The sequence below is a fragment of the Fukomys damarensis genome, unplaced genomic scaffold, assembly GCF_012274545.1.
Source record: "Fukomys damarensis isolate Sample0158 unplaced genomic scaffold, DMR_v1.0_HiC HiC_scaffold_33, whole genome shotgun sequence".
Taxonomy (NCBI): domain Eukaryota; kingdom Metazoa; phylum Chordata; class Mammalia; order Rodentia; family Bathyergidae; genus Fukomys; species Fukomys damarensis.
Genome location: NW_022900945.1, coordinates 24135006 through 24149513, shown reverse-complemented (window position 1 = coordinate 24149513; position 14508 = coordinate 24135006).

Below are 14508 nucleotides of genomic sequence, written 5' to 3'. Positions count from 1 at the left end.
CTCTCTCTCTCTCTCTCTCTCTCTCTCTCTCTCTCTCTCGTACAAAGGCTCTGAGCTTCTGTGCTGGGCCTTGATTTCGGACCACAGGACCCTGACTGGGCCAACTCCCTACCAATCTCAATGCTCAGTATTGTATGAACAAAAACTAAGTGGAAGTTAGGAGGCTTCCCGAACTCTTCTTTAGCCCCTAGGTCACCTTCTGAGCAGCCGAATTGTATTCTATCACCTCTATCCTTGCACCTGCTCTAGTATCCTCACACATATTCTCACTTCTGCTCTGGTGCCATGGCAGGGTGGGTTAGAAAGCAGCTAAGATGTCTAGGATCAGGACTCCAACGTTTTCTGATGCTTGAACCTTACTTAATAGAGTTAAAAACATTTTTTAAAAAAACATGGAGTGGTGTGGGAATAAAAGTTAGGGAGTGGGATGGAAAAAGGAAAGAAAGAGGTGCATTCCAGAAGGAAATTGCCTCAGGCACCTTGATCAGACCTTGGCTAATTAGGGAGTGGTTTGCAGATCTCAATCCAGCTCATCAATTTGCTTTAAAAAACGGTCTTGGTCTTCTTTGATTCTAACAAAAGGCACTGGACTGGCCCATCTCATTTTGTGCCTGCTGAGTGGGGACAAACTCAGATAGCTGGGCTTGCCTGGAAACTGGGTGAAGCTATATCCAGCAGGGATGCCTAATGCCTGGGCACTCAGTGGATTCCCCTTGCTCAATCTTAGCTTCCTTGGCTTTTTGTTTGTTTTAATCAAGTTTCAACAGTTTGCAGTGATTTTTCCTAGGCTCAAAAAGTCACTCCCCCAGGCTTTGGGATGTTCTAGCTTTGGTCTGCACTGGACCTGGGCTGGTCCACCTTGGGCACAGGGGAGACCTGGATGGGCACAGAGGTCACACAAAGAATCCAAATAAAGAATTACCTCAGGTCTATGTGGGAAAAATGAACAAACAAACCCACAGATCCAGGAGAGGCTGCAGCACCCATTTGCTGCCAGCAGCCACTCTGCAGGGAGTCTGCCCACTGCTACTTCACTCTCAACATGGAATTTGGGCTCCTAGGTGGTAGTAGTGGGCACTGCCTACAGAGAGCAAGGCTTTGGAATAACCTCATATTTCTCAGCTGCTAGTAATTACTCTGGATACATCAGAGCCCCTCCCTCACTTTTCTTTAGTCATGTTCTCTTAACACACCCTAAACCAGGCAGTTGAAAGTGTTACTCTCCCTCTTCTAAATTTGCTATTGCATACAAGTTAGCAAACTGAGTTTGGGTGAGGGAGATGGGAAACAGAGGTTGTCCCAGAAACAAAGAGTTCTAGGTTCTTCTTTTCATCTTTTTCTTTTGGCAAGAGAGTTGCAAAGGGAACCTCAGTAGGTGCCCTAGTATTCAAAGTCCCCATAGCACTGTTTAAAGGTCAAACCCAGTTTGTTTCCTCACAAGGGGTCCTAATGGGAAAGGAAAACAATGTTAGATATTCATATTCCCCCTCTTCTCTTTGGTGGGAATCAAACCCAGAGGTGTGCAAGAGCTGGGCAAGCACTCTAGGCAAGAAACACCCCCAGCTCCAGCCCCAGGTTTTATGAAAAGTAAGGAGCAACCCAACATACCAGTTCTCCTGGGAAATCTCCAGTTACAGAGCCCCCCCCCCCCGCTGACCCTGGGAGCTGTACTTCTTTACTTTTGTTCATCTTCATCTGGTGTCTGAAGGTCAATCTGTGGCTGGACTCTATTTGGATTGCTCCTTTAAGTTGAAATCTGACAGAACAGAGACTTTTAGTGGCATTCTTTGGGTCCAACAGGAAGTGAACTTTTTTCAGAGAGATCTTTAAAACTCCACAATAGCCTCCTAGAGTTGCCCACCCTGGGATCAGCCCAGGGAACCCAGCACACCTGGTAGAAATTTATAGTTGGGTATTAAGGGAGAAATTAAAGTAACTGGCTACAACCAGCCATTCTAGTCCAGCTCAGTGATTTTCAGTGAGTTGCAAAGTAAAAGACTGCTGCTTGGCTCCAAGCTTCAAGCAAATATACCTACCAGACTGCATCAGCTTATTTTTGCTCCACCCCTTAAAATGAAAGGCCACACCATGGCAAATTACACAGCCAATTTCCTCTGTTGCAAATGAAACTCTTACCCTAGAACCAAATCTTCCCTCCTCCCTTCCTGCCAGCTGACTCCTGCCTAAGCAGCCCTTCCCCTGGAGTCGGCAGAATCCCATCTCCCCCTCTTTAAACAGGCAGCTTGTGAAGAGTTTGTTTTGTTATATTTTTAACTTTCTAAAAATATTTGGAAAAGCTCTCCCCAGGGCTAGGGAAACTTTAGTTCTTGTTAAACCACGTGATTACAAAAATATACTGGAAGAGAGCTGCTTGATTTTTGAAAAAGCTAGGCAGGGCTTGATGTCAACATGCTCAGAAAGAAACCGACTTTCACCACTAGTGGGCACGGTCAGGGGTAAGGCCAAGCCTCGGAGGGAACTGATGTGTCCTTCACAGCTCTGAATCTTTGCTGAGGGAAAGCTAGCTTGTCTCGTGCTCTGGCTGTAGAGAGGTGTGGGCGATGGTGCGTGGACCCTTCTTCAGTGCTGACCTCACGGACCTTGGAAGAGTGTCCTCACACAGTCTTTGCCCAGACCCTTTTCCTTGTTCCGCTCTATCCAGCCGTATCCACTGCATGTGTCTTTTCCTCGAGTTGGGGGTTTTCCAGTGACCGGCGCCCCTTCCTTCTTTCCTCTAGCAGGCTGAACACCTCAGGGCTGGATGAGGGCTGTGTGGGGTGAGGGTTGTGCTTTCAGAGAAAGGGAGATTTTATTGGCTTTTTGCATTGGAAAACCAGGTCAACTGTCTCGGGCGATGAGGTGACCCAGTAGAGAATTTATCCTCCCCTCCTTCTGGCTGAATTCTGAAGGTCTGTGTCAGTCTGTTGCTGGTCGCACCGTCTCAGTCAACGTCGCGTTTTCAATTCCCTTCCTCTCCGCCTCTCCACCTCTCCTGGCCTCTCCTCCTGGGTCCCCCTTTCCGTTTCTCCTAGCACCACAGACAGCTCCTAGGTCTCGCGTTGACCGAGGTGTCCCTTGTTGGCTGGTTTCTGGCAAAACGTAGGCGACCGCAGGGGGCGCGCCGGGGAAAGGTCGGCGGCGCCCTCCGGGGAGGTCCTCCAGGTGGGTACAAAGAGCCCTCCCCGGCAGCGTTTCCTGATTAGCTCTAAGTCCAACCAGGGTCACATTCCAAAGAACAAAATCTTCAGATCAATAAAGTAATTCAAAAACTAAAAGATCTCGGGGTAAGTAGTACTCAGTGACAGATCAACTAAACCGCCCTATTTAATAAGTTCTTAGTGGAAGCCGACTAGGGAGGAGGGAGACCTCAGGCTGTGGCTCCGAAGCCCTTGCGCCGCGGAGAGGTCGTTCGTGGCACCTCTGTAAACGGCGCTGACTTCTGCGCCCGCACCGCCCGGAGCGCGCTCGGCGAGCAGCGGCCTCGGCCCGCTCAAACCCAGGGACGCCCTACCTAGGCGGCCGCCCTGCGGATCTGCACCTCTGCTCCCCCAAGGTGGGTTCGGGACGCTTCCCTGGTCCTGGACCGCAAGCCGCCTCTGTGGGAGCGCCAAAGAAAAGAACCTTTGCAAGCGCGAGACTGAACTTGGTTTACGATGAAAGAGCTTAGTTACTTCCTTGAGCTGATGGGTTCTCAGCCCTACCCACCCCATGCGGGGAGATCCGACTTGATTCTCAGGTGGAGACGCCCTCCTCGCGGACACCGACTTCTTTCCCTCCCGCTCTCAGCTCACGATTCGCACACCGCGTTGCCAGGGGCCTTCCAGCCCCGCCGCTGCGTAGGGAGGGATCCGCGAGGGGCCTTCCGCGGAACGCACCCGGCAGAGCCTCGGCCCTTGCCCGCCTGCCCCGAGACAGCCTGGCGGACTGGGGCTCCTGTGCCTGTTTACAGATCGCGATTCAAGGAACAATGTGTACCACGGAACAGGGACCCTGTATTCCCGGGACAGGAACACAGACGCTTCCAGGAAAGGAGATTGGGATGGCCTACAGAGCAGGGTCCTTCTGCACATCTCAGAGGGCTCTGGCCTGAATATAAAGCTTTCTCCCGTGAAGATAATAAAATAATCTTTGTCCAGGAGGGAGCTCATATCTGCATCCAGCCTCTTCTCCCCTCTCACTCCTTCAAAGGACTCTAGGCTGCAAATAACACCTCCTTCGGATTTTCCCCAGATCTTGGAAGCCAAATTCTCTTTTGTTGATAACCCCTGCCATCCCCTCTGGCTCTTCTCTTCCCCTTACCCATTATAGGTGGAGAGACAGAAACGCTTAGTGGAATTTAGGAACCGTAGGGAACTGTAGCGTCATGGATATCCACATCTGTAGGTTCAGGCACCATACAGAGCCAACAATTTTTCCAAAGCTTCTTGGGGCTAGAGGAACAGGTGCTCTGGGGTGTCTGACACGCCGTGTTTTTACAGGGAAAAGGAGGAAATTTTTTCTATAAAGCAATCTGCACTTATAATGCCTTCTTAGGAGAAACTAATAAGGCACTTATAGTACATTGATTCCTCACCCCCTTGCAACAAAACTGGAGTACTGGTGGAGAAACAGTCCACATCCTAAAAGGAATTATCTGATGGAGATGGTTGTGGAAATCTGGTGCTACGCACTTTCTGCTGTAGGGAAGCCAGGCTATTTGGTGTAGTTTTCAAATGTGGGAGTCTCCCGAGTGAAGAGATCACAGCAGCTATCTTTCGTGCGAGCTAGATTTTGGGTTAAGTGAATTCATTTTCTAATAAGTTAATCTTAACCCTGATTTGTTATTATCTCTAATTTTTTAAAAATGTTATAATTTCTGGAAAGCAGTAATATGCTTGGTAATACCATTAAAGAACTGATGCCCAACTTCCCTTTGAGCCCACCCTTGCCTCCTGCAGGCTGGGCATCTGCTGATCTATGGGCAGAGAAGTTTCAGATCACATATTATAGAGACAGAGTGTCCTACTGGAAATAAGGTGTATCAGAGATTGTAGTGGCTTTAAAACATCACTTTTTCATTCATCTGCTTCATTTCCCACAAATTGTTCTATTAGTAGAAGTGTATCAAGTTATTTCCATTAAAGAAAGATTTAAATCGGATACCTACGCCCTCACTGGTCTTGAGGGAACACAGTATGGCATTACATTAAACTTGCTCTTATATGGAAAAGGTAAAAGTGCCACACTATCTTTCATTGCTATACTATGATAGATTGGCCTGGAGTGAAACATAAAGCACAAATGAATAAAAGTGAGCAGAGAATGCTTTCCTTTCTCTTTCTTTTTTGTTGGGTTGCTTAGGAAAGTTCTGGCAATCCACAATTTGGATTTTCCCATGAATCTCCCTAGATTTACATTAGAGCTGACGACCAAAAAAGCATGTTATGCCTACCAACATTTCCACCCATCTCTGTCACTTGGCTCTGTCGCCTATCCTGGCCACGGCCAATCAAAGCACAGAAAAAGAAGCAGCCTTGCAGTTGCTGGTGCTCCCCTCCTTTAATCCTCTTTTCTTTCCACATCCCCCACCTCACCCTCACCCCGCCCTCCCATCCAGGCTTACTTGTTTGCAGAGACTAGGCCCAAACTTCAAACTTTTATTGCTCCTTTCCTTTTACCTCTCTGTTATTATTTCTGGTTAAACTCCTTTGCCCCTCCAGCTCCTAGGAGATGACTTTCCTCAACTCCACACGTGCCACTGTTCATCTTGTGGCTTAATTGTTTCTGCAGAAGCACCATTATTTTCACATGCCCAAGGTCTGCCTATGAAGACATTTATTAGGGTAGAATTTGATTAGAATTTATATAAACATTAAGACCTTCCCACCTCATTTAGTAAAGCAATAATGACTGCATTCATTTCAGGAACGGATAATAGACACCAGGAGACAGACTGCCAGGAGACTTTGAAGGCCTAGGTTCACCAAACCGATTCTGCTCTCCATTCTCTGCTTGGGTTCTATTTTGCTGTTTCAGATACAGTATTGTGGGTGTTTTCATGGGGGCTAGGTGATAGGCCAAAGATTGTGTTAAGGGATATCCGTGCCATAGAAACGAACTGAGCTTGAAAATGTATTGGATTCACTATTAATCAATATTTTGGAACTGGGGTTTAAAAAAAAGCAATAGTTATTTAAAACATTTCAGGAAGAACTGAATCCCTTCATTTGGCAATGCATTTTGCAGGCTTTTCTTTTACTCGCATGAATGATCTAGTCACTAAGAGGAACATGACCATTACTTTGTTCTGTACAGGAAATTGGGAAAAGGATATTTCCAACGTTCATGTTATTAGCTAATTGGATATTAGGCAGAACTGATCTTGATTCCAACCTAGAATTAGAAAGAATCTCAAAAGTCCTCTAGTGTAACACTTACTGTAAGCATCAGTCCTTTCTTCAACATATTTTCTTAGTGTCTTTTCTTCCTTTTTTTTTTTTTCTTTCAACCCTGGTTGTTTCTGCTACCTTTTTCCTATAAGGATAGAGAGAGAAAAGAGTAGAAAAGAGAAACTACAGAATTATGGCATTTTTCAGGTAATTCTTACCCTTTCATTTAATGAAGTTAAATTTATGTGAGCAAATCCTATTACAAAGGAAAGAAAGATTTTTATATAAAAATTATTACAATAAAATTCTCATTGTAAAAACAATGCAGGTTTGCTGTGGAAAATTTACAAAAAACTGAAAAATAGTAGAAAATGCCTATCTTCAACCACTCAAAGAAAGTCATTGCTTATATTTGACCCATTTCTAATTTTTGCTGGGCATTTTTATATGGTGGCTATTTTATCTGGGATGTTTATGTTTTTTCCCATGTAGTACACTTATTTCTATATAGTTTAAGTCCTTGTATGTATGGTACATAATGTTTCCTCTTCTAAAGTGAGTCAATCATTTTTCCATTGCATTACTATTTATTTATGCAGTTCTCGGGATCAAACTCAGACCTAGCACAGCTAGGCAAATACTCTACCATTGAGCTACTCCCACCCCAGTCCTATTGCTGGACAATAAGACCATTTTCCTTAACTTGAGATAAATGGTACCCCAATGAGCATGAAAGCAAGATTCATGAGATTGATTTCTATGGGTCATTTTATATTTCACATTCTTATTGATTTTGATTAGGCAATGGAAACAATGAAAGAGCAAGAACCAGAAAACCAACTTAAGAAGGGAACTGCATTAGTGACCAAAGGTAGTGATTTAGTGAATAGTTCAAATTTAGCTTGAGTGAACTGAGAGATACATGAGTAAGCTAGGATAGGTCGTGGTGAAGGAAATTAAGAGCAACGCTTATCACTTTTTACAGGTATTTTGAGACTTTGTTGCTTTGAGCATGAATTTAGCAGTCTCCTTACCAGAGCAGGAGAATTTGGAAAGAAGGTCAAAACTCTTCTGATTTAGGCTGGTAGCATGCTGCCTACCAGCTTGCACTACTATTTTGTGTACTCCTACTCTTCTGTGGGTAAATAAAGGGCTTTTGCTTCTAGGGCTGCCAATCTGGCACTTTTCAGAAGAACTAAATTCAGGTTAAGGGGAAAATTATAGAACCATAACCCACAAAGAAGTTTGAGGGTGGGGGCAGGGAGCTGAGGAAAAGAATTAAATAGCAATAGTCTACCCTTTCATTTGCATGACACACATTAACCATACCAAAGAAGTTCCAAGAGAACTGTCTTGTTCTCTTGTCTCCAGGAGCACATGTAGGGTGCTTTAATTGCCACATTTTCAAACCAATATAATGGTGGGGATGTCTTAGTAATTACCTTAATGAGATAACACCTTTCCTTCCCTGAACCTACTCATTATCACGCCTCTTGTTCAAATTTCAACTACAAAGAACTATACTTGTAAAAAAAAAAGTCTGAAATGTATTGTTCCAGGTCTCATACCCTTAAAATAATCACATTGCACATATCTTAAAAATATAAAAGAAATAGTACACATAGACAATTCAAATATGTTAAAGGAAAGGCTTGAGATAAGTAAACTAAACATCTGGGTGCCCTTTAATTATTCTTGGTTGGATTCTTTATCTTGACCTATAGTGATGCTAAGGTGCCAAAGTGATGAATTTTAAGATGTTGGGCTGTGAAGACGTGCAGCTGCAACACTGATGGATTTAGGAAGGGATGGTAACAAGGTTAGCTGCATGTGAAGTGTGAATTGAGATTTTTGCAAAGAGACTGTGATTGCAGATGGGCATAATGTTGTACCCTTGCATGAAATCTTGCTATTATTGTATAATGGTCAGACAGAGTGTGAAATGACTTATTACTTTTCTTTTATTCTTTAATGAAGTTGGTTAGAGTAGCAGTACTACTGCTAGTCAATAGTAGTAAAGCATACACATACAAAAAACTATATATGACAGGTGCTGAAATATTAAATATTTATTTAGTTTTGACTTTTCCCCCATAATTTTCATGAATATCCATATGCAAACAGAAGCATCTCTTTATCCATACAGATAAATTTGTACTGATTTGTGTGTCTGCACTTAGCCTTACTATCCTACATAAATATACAAGGCTCTGATGAATATAAAGGATTTCAACATCCAAGAAAATTTCATACACCTTTAAATGTGTAAAAATGCTTTTATTACTTTTGGCTGATTTCTGTATGGAATTCTGATTTGAAAATTCTACTCTGAGTTATTCAGGGAACATTGAAGTATCAATGCATCATTATGGTGACTGGAGTACAATGTAATAAAATCCAAGTATGAAGCACACTTTCTAACATGCTGTGGGGTATGGGGAAGATCAGATCATGATTCTTCAGCTTTGTGATACAGAGTACATACCTTTCATTATATCATAGAGACCATAATATAGGTATTTCTTTACTTCTCAATATCAGAATCACAAGAAGATACTATATCTCAGCTTTTACAAATCTGAGGGAAAATGATCACTATGATGTTTAAAATAAAACAAAACAAGGGTCCCCCCACTCCCTCACTGCATTTTTTCTATTGTCAGTCTTTTGACTCTAGATTCTAATGTTAGAAATGGTAAGAATTATGTATTTTAAAGAATTTGGTTTTCAAGATTGGGGATTTTATTTATTGTAGAATGATTTTTATGTAGTCTGTAAGAATCATAATCATTTTAATGCATTGGCTTGATATTCGATATGAATAGCAAGCATTAGAAAGACAAAAATATATTTTTACCATAGACTCTTAAATTGAAAACTTGGCATTTAAAAAGAAAATGTAAATTTGTTTTCATTTTTTTCATATGCTTCTGAAGTTAGACCTTGATATAATAAAAATTTTTGTTCTGGAACATATTGAGAATCAAATGATATTCCTCAAAACAACACAAATCAGCCCTTACCTGTAAAAAACAAAGCCACTTGCCTATAAAAAATGTTTAGTCTTGTCCCTCAGTACCACACTTATTGACCTATTTCCCTACTTTTTTGGCCTAAATTTGCTCCACAGAAGAATTCCATGACTGTGTAGTTCCTCATCACTAAAAGATAGGATCACATTTATTCAGATAAAATCTGGAGATAAAACGCATATCATACTGTCTGTTTTTCTTTTTTATAGAACAATGTTACTTTTCATTAGAAACCTTTTAGAGTAATAGTAGTCTAATAGTGGAGCTTCTCTCTCAAGAGTATACATTAGTTCTGAGATACATTAGTATGGGACACTATGTAGGCAGAAGATTTTTTGAAAGACTTGAATTAGTGAGGTGTTTTAAGTCTGTGCGTGACACCAACTTTAGGAAAGATGCATATGCTGCCAAGTTATTTCCCAAGTGAGTTGGGTGACTTGGCCATATCTATAGAAAACATCGACAATTATAATTAGTAATCTCTCACTTTTCAATATCCCTGGAGAACAGTGCTGTGATTGGCTTGCAGTCTACTAATATCACCCTTTTTATAGATATATGAAAGTGAATCTGGATAAGAGAATGTATTATGTGCTGTGTGGGTGAAAATCTGACGCACTATCTTATAAATTTAAGATCTTTTAAAAAATTGGCTTTGTACTGTCTATTGTAGCTAACTGTGCCAACATTTTAGGGCCCCATTATGTCTTGACATAAGCATTTTAAAATTTTGAGTGCTTTTCCATTAAGAAAAGCTTTTGGTTTACTATGAATACATAAATTGCACATAAATGTTTCAACTAACTTTTTAGCTGACAGATAAAGCTGATAGATAAACCTTGAAGTTTCCTTCTAATCTCATTGTAGGATTAGTGATGCTGGTCTTTATGTTAGAGAGTACCTCCTGGTACTTTTCTTTATCAGGATAAGTAAAGTTCCTTGTGGATTGATCAGGGAACAATGAAATGAAACATTCAAAACCTACTTTGAAACAGAGTGTCATCACATCTCTAAGTACTGGGGCCTAAATTCTAGATTGTGGTCAAGGACATTCATCTGTACATAGTATTTTTTTCATCATAGCTAGTGAATTAATATCTAACATTACCATAAATAGGTAATATATATATATATATATATATATCTATATGTATACCATTTTATCTCTAATCCTTAGGCCAGTGCCTAGTATAAAATAGGTACTCAAGAAAGTTTGCATAGTTGAATTTAAAGTCAATGATTAATTAAAAACAGCACATCCAAATGATGTTTGCAGCTTGACATGTATTCCTTAATGGGAGGAATGTGTCAGGTATTTCACTGTATTACAAGTACCTGACATATTAACTTGAAAATCCCAAGGGTACAATGAATATTTGTTACACTGTTGATTACTGTGGTGATGTAGTAACATTTTTAAGAAAATTAATTTTCAGTTTTGGCTAATGTTTTATAGTTTTCAGTGAGAAGAATAGCACTTGGTAAAGTTGCATAAGTTTTGGGACATCAGCTTATTCCTCAACTAATTGCACCGGAGGTCTACTTTTTAATTAAATTCATCTTTTTTTCATAGGTCTGAAAAATTTATGTGACTCATAGCACTTTTGTTGTTGCTGATAAGGTGTAGCAAGTAGAAAAATGTATGGAATATGCTTTTGCGAAGTGTTTTTGAAAAACAAGCCTCATTAATAATGATAGACCTTAGCAGATATCAAAGGTTGAACTCTATTTTGTGTTGGAGCCTATATTCTAAATTGTACGGGTAAGGCATACTACAGGCCACTACATAGGCTTAGAAAAGGAATCAAGAGACCTTTAGCTTATTAGTGATATTCTTAACAGGGCAATGACAACTGGGAAAACGAATTGAGTTGGTAATTTAATAGGTATAATTCAAAGAGTAAATAGAAACAGCTAAATTTCATGGTCGATAGTACCATTGAAGCAAGGTTGTTGGAAGACACTGTTAATGAAAACAGTGACTTTCAAAATGATGCTAGATTTAGCAACCATTTTCGCTAGAAGTATTTGGCATGATGTTTGGGCTCAAAATTGCTATTTTGTATTGCTTAATGCATTGTTAAATGGAATCTGTGATGTGTGTGGCAGGAAAAGAGAGAAAACTGATGCTTTTTCATGTTTTAATGCTCATGTTCAAATTCTCTTTCTATTTTACTACACCCTTTTTTTCAGCTGCTTGGAGAACAAAAGAATACCAGTAGGGAAAAATATGTAAAGTTTTGTCAGGTATTATTTATGTATTATTATTTTGTTGAAAAGATGTGAAAATATGAAGAATTAGAAAACAGAGTAGCTAAAGTAAGTTATAATGAACCATCTCAAAAAACACAAGGGAATAAGAGCATAATGACAACACATTTTCATTATACTAAAAACAAATTCTGGCTGATGGTTAAAACCTATTAATTGGATATTTTAGCTACTTACCCAAGGAATAAGACTGTAATAAGTAGCCTTCTCTTCCAAGGGAGAAAACAGAGCTAGTATCATTTTACTTGGTGAATTTAGTTCTTTTATGCTACATAATTTGTGGATATGGAAAAAGTGGAGAGAACATTGAAAGAATATATTAAAGTTACTTCACATGGGGGCTTCATATTTCTTAGACAGGTTAGGTATCGAGATATTTGAGGAAAAATTGAAGAAACAAAGCAGAAACCTTAGTGACATGACAACTATCCCTGGAGCATTACAATGATTCATAATTCACAGGAGAGCAAGGCTCAAGTGGATTATACATTTTATGGTACAAACGGGATTAATATTGTGCCTCACAGATACTCCATGTTTATAACAAGGAAAAGCACACTTTGACTTCCTCCTTCTCTCTTAAGGCTTAGGAGAAAGAATGTTAGAATATTTTAGATCATAAAAATATTTAGATCATAAAAAGACCACTGGTGGCTACTGTATAAAGGTGGAGATAACTTTAATATTATTTTCGTTCTTTTCTTAGGTCTCTGAGATGTTTTAATACCAACAGTGTGGTAATGCTATGATTTATATGGATTGTTGGTGAAACATTGAAACATATGATCATCTTTTCAACTTAGTAATTTCTTTGCTGGCATATAAACTTTAAGGCTATCTGTCCCTTTTCTAAGTTATAACTCTGGGAAGTAGTTTTAAAACATTTATTTGCACAAGCATCTTAGAGAACGCTGTGAGAACAATATATGGTAAAGCCACTGTGAAATTTTTAATTGTGGACTGAGACCATGGCTTGAACGGTGATAGCTGTGTGCCCCAAGTGGCACTCAAGCCAGTTTCGAGGGTGTTTTACCACTTTCCGTTTTGTCTGTCATATACTACTTTCTGTTTTCTTCAGTTATTTTCCCTTTCTTCTCCTACTCCTTTTACTCTCATCTTTTATCCATTTTACCTCGTTAGTACTTTTGCCATTTTCTGTGTATGATATTTGATTATTTGTGTATTTTCTTCTTAGACTAGAAGCCTTATGAGAACATATAATAAATACTTAAATAATTCCCTTAATGCCTATCAATCAGAGATGCTCAACAAGTGTTCTCTGGGCTCTCACGAGCTAATATTCTTATTCTGTAGGTTACACGAGGGCTGTCAATAATTTCATTAAATTCTAGAGTAGGATTCTTTTCATTGTTAATATTTGCACATATAAATTTTAGTGTCTAACTCATTTAGTGGAGAATTGGTGCTTAAGCATGATTGCTTGAATTATTAACACATTGTATATATATAAAATTAAATCTTTGGTGGGTCAGGGTCTCCAATATAGCTTTTTTATTTTTTTAACAGCCTTGCTAAGTTGCCCAGATTGGGCTTCAATTTGCAATTCTCCTGCTTCAGCTTTCCAGAGTGTTGGGTTACAGGTGTGCACCACCATGCCTGTATCCTATTTAGCTTTTACATTCCAGTTGGAGGCCTTGGTTAGTGATGATTTTCTCCAAAACATGAGGCTAGAGATAATTCTCTATGTCGTCCCTATAGCAGCCAAGAAGGACTAAATATACAGTTTTAGAGAGGAAAATTGGAGCTGTTGGATTGTGAAGTCTTATGAACCAGTTCTCTTAAGGGAAGGTGGGAAGGAGAGAGAGAGAGAGAGAGAGAGAGAGAGAGAGAGAGAGAGAGAGAATCTTTTCTTGTTCATGGGCTTTGGGAACATTTAAAACCCATTGGTGAAGTGTCTTAAGAAATGTAACAGAACTCAATAACTCTTTTGTTTATGTATTCTGATTATCTGAAGTCATGTTTGGTATTTATTAATATGCTCTCTTAGCTCCTAGCTTATTGTTTGTTCATTTAGTCTGAAAAGCTTTGATCTTGTTTCCTTCTAGCTTCTGCTAGGGTTCTGTCCTGCAGTTCCGTGTAATACCAAATAACCGGAGAGTCTTCAATTGTCCAAATATTTTGTGACTTTCAGTCTCAGCAGGCATCTCCTCCTCCTCCATAGCAACAGTGCATTTGGGGAATTACTTTGTTTTCTCCTCCCCACTTCCTCCTATGGTAGAAACTTCACTATTTCTAAGCTGAGGTAAATCAAATCAGACTGGAATTAAGTATGGCCCTAATTAAGTTGGACTCTATCTCTAGACAGCATGGTCAGATGTAACACTCAAAAATAGGAGTTATTTTGGGGCCCAGGTAAAAGCATAACCAATTTAAATACAGTGTTAATTTCTAGTTTTTATTTCTTTTCCAGTTGTTGAGTATGTTGAAAGGGATATTTTCCCTTTAAGAAACACTGATATTAATAATATGTCAAGAAGTAGTCCTCAGTCTTAAAACAATTTCCATAGAGGATTCTTATTAGACTCCGGTTTTACTATAGATGATGATCAGATGCCTAAATGAGGCATCACTATGCTTTTAGAGGACTTCATTGAAAGCATTTTATGCTACATGGATTGATTTACTGTGAAAATTCCCAGTGATTGGTACAAACCTTTGCCAATGAATGACAAATTTACATACACATCATGTCAGCCAGCAATATTTTACAGCTTTAATTGCTTTAGCTTCAGGCATTCCATGTCAAAATAGAGTGTTTAATGTCCTGCAAGTTACTCTGTTTCTTTGCAACATTAAATTATTCTGTAATTTGTCTG